Below are 6,878 nucleotides of genomic sequence, written 5' to 3' on the forward strand. Positions count from 1 at the left end.
TTACGGAAAACATTAGATCAGGAGGAAGATCTGCTTTTGAGAGAATTAAGTCTATAAATTAATCAAGTTTACATGGATTTGGCTAGAGGAGTCTTTATTAGGTCAAAAGCCAAATGGCTAGAGGAAGGAGAGACTAACTCTAGTTATTTTTTTTGCGTTAGAGAAAAGGAATTGCAGGAGAAATTCATTGACGGCTTTAAATATCAATGGTGTCAAGTGCACTGATCCTTCCCTAATCTCTAAGTTTATCACAAACTTTTATGACAAACTTTACACTTCCGAATTTAATATGGATAATTGTAAGACTTTTGTTGAAACAATTAAAAATTATATTCCTATCATTGATAATGATTTTAAAGACCTTTGTGAGCCCACTTTAACAATTGAGGAAATTAAATCTGCACTCTTCTCTATGAAGAGAGGAAAATCGCCTGGTATTGACGGATTTTCTGCAGAATTTTATGTCCATTTTTGGGGTTTAATAAAATCTCCTCTTCTTTGCATGTACAATGAATGTGTTGCTCAGAAGGAGATGACTACATCAATGAAACAGGGTATAATTTCTCTTATTCCAAAACCTGAAAAAGATTCCCTCTTAATAGATAATTGGAGACCAATTACACTCTTAACAGTTGATTATAAGATCCTGGCTTTGGTATATGCTAATAGATTGAAATTTAAGCTCAATCAAATTATAGCAGAAACACAGTCAGGTTTTGTCAAAGGTAGGCATATACGCAATAATATAAGACTTGTTTTAGATTTATTAGATTATGCTGATTTTGTGCACTCTAAAGCTATTATTCTTTTCTTAGATTTTTACAAGGCTTTCGACACAATTGAACATGGATTTCTCCTGCAATCACTCAGGCTGTTTGGTTTTGGAGATTCTTTTGTTAACATAATTGAAATGTTTTATACAGGAATTAAGAGAGAGATCTATCTCTCTATGGTAGGGTTCTCCTCTCTAAAGCAGAAGGTCTTTCTCGCTTTGTGTATCCTTCGCTTTCTTTATATGTGACTGATTGTACCTGCTAAAGGTGTCAATAAAATTTTGTCACGAGGTGACAGAGTTGAAGCGGAACCAAGCCCCGTTGAATTTGTGTTCCTTCCGGGATAGTACCAGTGTAACACCAGGAAGGTTCCGGCTGTGTATCTGTCACCATAACAACGGTGGATAATGACGGATACACATCAGGTGTGGAGGGTTTAAGACGATTAGAGTGTACAAAAGCAGAATTGAAGAGACAGTTGGGTTGGGCCTCCCCGGAGAGAAGTTGTTATCGGGTGGTGTCGCTGATTTGTGCAGGCGGCCGGAGAAGTGTTGAAAGAGCTCGGCTGTATTAAGGGTGCAACGGCGATTGTGTTTGTACACGAGTGGAAGATGTTAAATGCTGGAATGCGAGTGAGACATGGAGATTGAGTGAGGACTGGAGAACACCATCATCATTGGAAGGGAGTAGTGATGGCGAAGTGAAGCTTTCTGAACCAGTGAAGCTTTCAGCACAGTTGTATCAGAAAAAGGTTCATTACTCGAAGCTTTTCAAGTCAGAGCTCAACGAGGACCTCTGCTGGTGAAAGTGAGGGAAAGCGCTGTGTCGCAAAATGTTTTGCAACCGACGCATTATCTAGAAGCAAAAAGTGAATTAATGGATTGATTAATAAATTAATCAATATATTATATATGACATTATGTGACACAATCTGTTCCATTGCATACTCCTAGTAACTTAAACCAATAAAGATATGATTTTGTATTGTGAATGTGAACATTTTTCCTGTTTGTAAACAAATAAAACTCACGAATAAAGGAAGTATGCTAAATAAATGCATGCACACAAGGAAAAACACACACACTTTCACATGATTATAGAAGGATAAGCCTATACTTGTATGAAGTCGGCTAGTGCGGATGAAATAAATAAATAGATAAATATATGCGGCAGAACAAAAGCCAAATAAATGATCAACTTTATTGGGCGAAATCAAATGAAAGTGTTCCCACATTTCAGAACGCCCTCTCTTTGCAACAGGGTCCATAACAAACTCGCGCAATACAAAAAACCCGCTCAATGCAACGCAATACACCTCACAGGCACGCCCTGTGTCGCGCATTTTTAAACCTTTCTGAATCAGTCACGTGGGTGTTTGTGAAACGAAGCTTCGGACGTCATTGGTCACGTGGTTTTGATAGAACGAATCAAGCATCGATACAAAGCTTCACAGAAAATAGTTTCATTTTTTTGACACACGCTTCGGAGCTTTGGTGTCACTGTTAACATCACTAGAAGGGAGATAAGTAGTTTGACATCAATTTTGATTGAATGCATTGTACCTGCACTGAGCTGAAGACGACGTTGTGAAGTGTATTATTTACGAGTGTAATCGTCACTTGGGAGTGGTTGGCTCGGATTATTATTGAACTTTTCTTTTGAGTGTGAGTGATGCCGAGGAAGCTCTGTTTACTGTGCCAGTAAGGAGGCATCCGAATTCCTTCGTTATGTGATGAGAACTGTCTCAGTACGACAGTGAAGGGATCGATCGTTGGGTGAGTGCTGGCCTTATTGCACGGAGAGAAAGTGGATATGCAGTGCTTAATTTGATGTGTCACACCGTATGGGCTTGAAGTTAGATTGCAGTGTGTGGGGATTATATTTACTGACTGCCTTGCACTCCCCATGTTTTATTCTTATTCGCTGGCATGGAAGGAGGATTTCGGATGCTGAATGTGAATATTTAATCTTTACATGTTGAAAGCATGATTGCACTTGTATAACTCCCTCTGCCTGTCTGATAGAGAACTCTTCTGCTAATGTCCCCTGGTGAGATGTCTGCTTGAAGGAGAACCACATTGGATACACACTCGTCTGCTTCAGAGTTACACTTCAACCGTAAGCTCTTGTCTGAGTATTGAGGAAAAGTATAAGTGCACATGTCTAACTCCCTCTGCCTGTTTAATAGAGAACCCTTCTGCCAAAGCTCTTCTGGTGGAGGCCTGCTTGAAGGAAGTGACTCGTGTTGGAAGCATTCACGTTGTTCGCTTGGAAGAGGGCCACTCTCCTTCCTTGTCCCGCTCCGCGCTCAAGAAGGTATACGTACCTGGACATTCACCTGCCTGGTAAAATATCTCCCCCCTTCTGTCCACTAGCCCCTGTGCCGGCCACGGCTTGACGGTCCGAGAGGTGTTGTTCACCTGGATACTTGCATGTTGGTCGGGCTGGTGGCCAACTCCTTCCTTTTCTAGTCGTCACGCCCCGGCACGCCTTGCTCTGAAGAATTCCACGCCTCCCCTGGGGTCAGAAGTTTGGTCCCCGCCCTTGTTGGGGGACCCAGAAGTTCATTAGGACTTTTAACTTTATTCAATAAAACTTGTTAAACTTTCATTCGTCTTCTGTCCGGTCTTTGGCACGCTCCTCGAGGTGGCCTGGGGTTTAGGGTGGGTGAAGTCTGGTTAAACTTCCCCGACCTGTGACAATTTTCCTTGACTTTATATGGAAAAATAGATCTACTATTGGAAATCACTGCTTTTTTGAGTTTATGAGAAGTGATGGGGGACTAGAAGTGTTGAATTATCATAATATTATTAATGTTTAAAATAAACTGGCTTAAAAGATGTATAATAAATCCAAATTCTATATGGTTCTTTATTCTTAATTATATCTTTAACAAAATTGGAGGCCTACCTTTTATCTTAAAATGTAATTATATGTATAATAAACTCCCAGTTAAATTATCTAATTTTCATCAACAGGCTCTTGCGTGGAAAATGTGCTACTGCCACAATTTCTCACCGCATAAAGAAATTTTGTGGAATATGAATATAAAACCATTAGAAACAAATCTATCTTTTTCCCTAATTGGTTCCAAAGAGGTTTCATTTATATACTTTCTTTATTTGATAAATCTGCTACTATCTTATGAAAGCTTTATGACTGTTCATGACTTCCCGATTCCTTTTAAAGAATATAATACCTATTGATTAAGGCTATTCCCTCTGGTCTAGTGCAACTGGTTAAGAGCCACATATTGTACAACCAGAAAGATACAAAGGAGTCGGCTTTGTTATTGGATGGCATTCGCATTTACGATAAGAAATGTAATAATAAACATATCTGACAAATTTTTCAGAAAAGAGACAAAATTCGCCCTAGAGGCAGATCTCAGTGGGCTGCCCTAATCGACAATATAGACTGGAGAAAAGCATGGCTGTTAGCATATAAATATTTTATTCCCAATAAAACCAAAGAAGTCCACTTTAAAATATTACATAAGATATACCCGGTTAATTCAACTATATCCAAATATGTTGATATTTTAAGTACCTGCTCTTTTTGTGGTCATGAAGATGAAACATTGATACATTTATTCTTTTCTTGTGATTTGGTTCAAAAGTTTTGGTCTAATTTATGTTCCCATCTAAATAAAAACCCCAATAATACACATTCTTTTAATTTGAAAGATGTCATTTGTTATTACTCTGACTCCGACAAATCTAAAGAATATATTTTCATTTTCATTTCATTTTCATTTCATTTCATATTTATTTTGTTTGCCAAATTTTTCATCCATAAACAGAAATTTATGAGCTCAATTCCTTCTCTTTCACTTTTTTTGATTGAGGTAGACTCACTGCTTAAATCTTTTAGATTAACTAGCAATAAAAAATGTGATCGATTCCTAAAACAATATGAACAATTATTTTGTAATGAATCTGATGTTCAAGTTTAACCAGCTTTCTCATGTATTGACAACCCCCCCCCTTTATATATATATATATATATATATATATATATATATATATATATATATATATATATATATATATATATATATATATATATATATATATATATACTTACATTGTCCCATGCCTCTTATGTCCATTTCTTGTGTATGTTAATGGTTTTTTTGTTGTTGTTGTACTTATTTCTATTTTTTTTTTATTTACTTGCTTAGATATTTGACTCTACATACAAATGTCTTTTATGTCTTAACTCTAATGTTTTCCTGAAGGTTTTTGTATTTGCACATTCTTGAATTTAAAAAAAAACAAACAAAAAAAACATGGCTATCGAGCTCAGCTAATACAGATAATGGTAAGAACTAGTTAGAACTGGAGCTTAATCAGCTCCAACCTTGGAGAGACTGTGTATCTGTGTATGTGCGCAATATTCTATGCTACAGATCAGAATGGTGTACAATGGGCACCCTAAGAGATGGGTGGACTTGTTGTTCTGGGCAAGCTGGCGCCTGCTCCAGATCTGGAAGGTCACTACGGGCCTGATTCTGGGGTGAAAGCGTCAACAAGTGACACGTCAGTGGAAACGTGCATCAGATTAACTGACTCAAGTGGAAATTTACCATGACTGTGCATTGTCTCTACTGCAATGTGGATGGTTCTGATTGGCTCAATGACGTGGATAAGACCTTGAAAATGGTATAACTGTTGGGACAATTGTATGTACGATAGGGCGAGGCAACGAGACGGTGAGAGCGGGAGCGCGGCCTACGAACTCCTTGTGAGACTTGAAGCTGGCTTCTGCTTTTGAAACTGCAAACTATTCTAAGTAAATTTTTCTTTTAAGTAATTGCAATCTTGATTCTGTCTTCATTTCTTCACTACTGGTCCTGGCTCATAAGCTGTTTAACCCCTAACAACATAAAACATTGATAGTCCATACGCAAGCTCCCAGTATTGTGACGTAAAACATTGATAGTCCATACACAAGCTCCCAGTATTGACGTAAAACATTGATAGTCCATACGCAAGCTCCCAGTATTGATGTAAAACATTGATAGTCCATACGCAAGCTCCCAGTATTGATGTAAAACATTGATAGTCCATACACAAGCTCCCAGTTTCAGAATCTTTCAGAAATCAGACGTCCAGCCACTCCAGCTCCACTTCCTTCCCACAATAGGACCTCTTCTTGATGCCGTGGTCAAAGCGGATCTTCTCATCTTTCGCAATGTCATTGGTGGCCTGAAAGAGCAGGACGTGCCTGTCTCCTTCCTGAAGCTTCAGTATGCAGTGGAGTGGCTGCACGTTGTAGTTCTTCCTGGAGTGCGTAATCCATCTCCCTGTGGTTTCCAGAGACGAGTGTTCATAGTTTGATTTTGTACTATTTTATCAATTACAATATTAATAAAAGGTTACGTTACAACTTTATTAACATGAATACAATTCAAAATGTTATACTTTTATTGATATGCATAATTTTGTAAAAATGCATAATTTTCATCTTCACATTATTTTGAGCAGTTTTACAAGGCTGATAAGATATGTTATTGCCCTGCAAGCATTGATGGCCCAATGATCACAACCATTATGGCCCAATGTTGGTTTGACAATGGCCCCTAATTCGTGTAGATGGCCCACTAAGTGATTTAAAATTGGCCCATTTTCATCCTGTAATTGGGCCTATTCAGGTCAAGGTTTAAAATATTGTATCACGCCCATTTCACACATACTCCGCCTGCAGTGCGTATGCAGTGCGTATGCGGTGCATATTTTTTTTCCGTACCCATGTTAACGGATTACAGCTTTCACACTGCACGCGGATGCTGTCCGTCAGTCCAGGTGCGTTGCGTCTGCAGCAGTGAGGCGATCGTTTTCGTACCAAGTCTATTTTTTGAACGTGCCATGTTCAGTAACAACTTTTGGATTTAAAAAATAATTAATAAATGCTGTGTTTGTGGTATGCAACAGCGGATCAGATGTGGACTGCAAATGCAGCATATGCGAAAGCACAACAGGGCGTGCGGATCCTGCAACGCAACACGCAACGCAGATGGAGTATGTGTGAAATGGGTGTCACCTTCTGCAGAAAAAGGGGTGGGACTTCAAGTGGTCAATAAAGTTGAGGATTAGAGGCACA

At 38.6% G+C, this 6,878-nt stretch overlaps 1 long non-coding RNA gene across 1 annotated transcript; it reads left to right on the forward strand.

The window, feature by feature from the left end:
• Positions 1-1,162: 1,162 nt before the first annotated feature.
• LOC137039668 (uncharacterized) lies at positions 1,163-3,383 on the forward strand. The gene is made up of 2 exons (XR_010897753.1): positions 1,163-2,548; positions 2,798-3,383. It is a non-coding gene; the product is annotated as an uncharacterized lncRNA (long non-coding RNA).
• Positions 3,384-6,878: the final 3,495 nt, after the last annotated feature.

This window comes from Pseudorasbora parva, chromosome 14 (assembly GCF_024679245.1).
Source record: "Pseudorasbora parva isolate DD20220531a chromosome 14, ASM2467924v1, whole genome shotgun sequence".
NCBI lineage: Eukaryota > Metazoa > Chordata > Actinopteri > Cypriniformes > Gobionidae > Pseudorasbora > Pseudorasbora parva.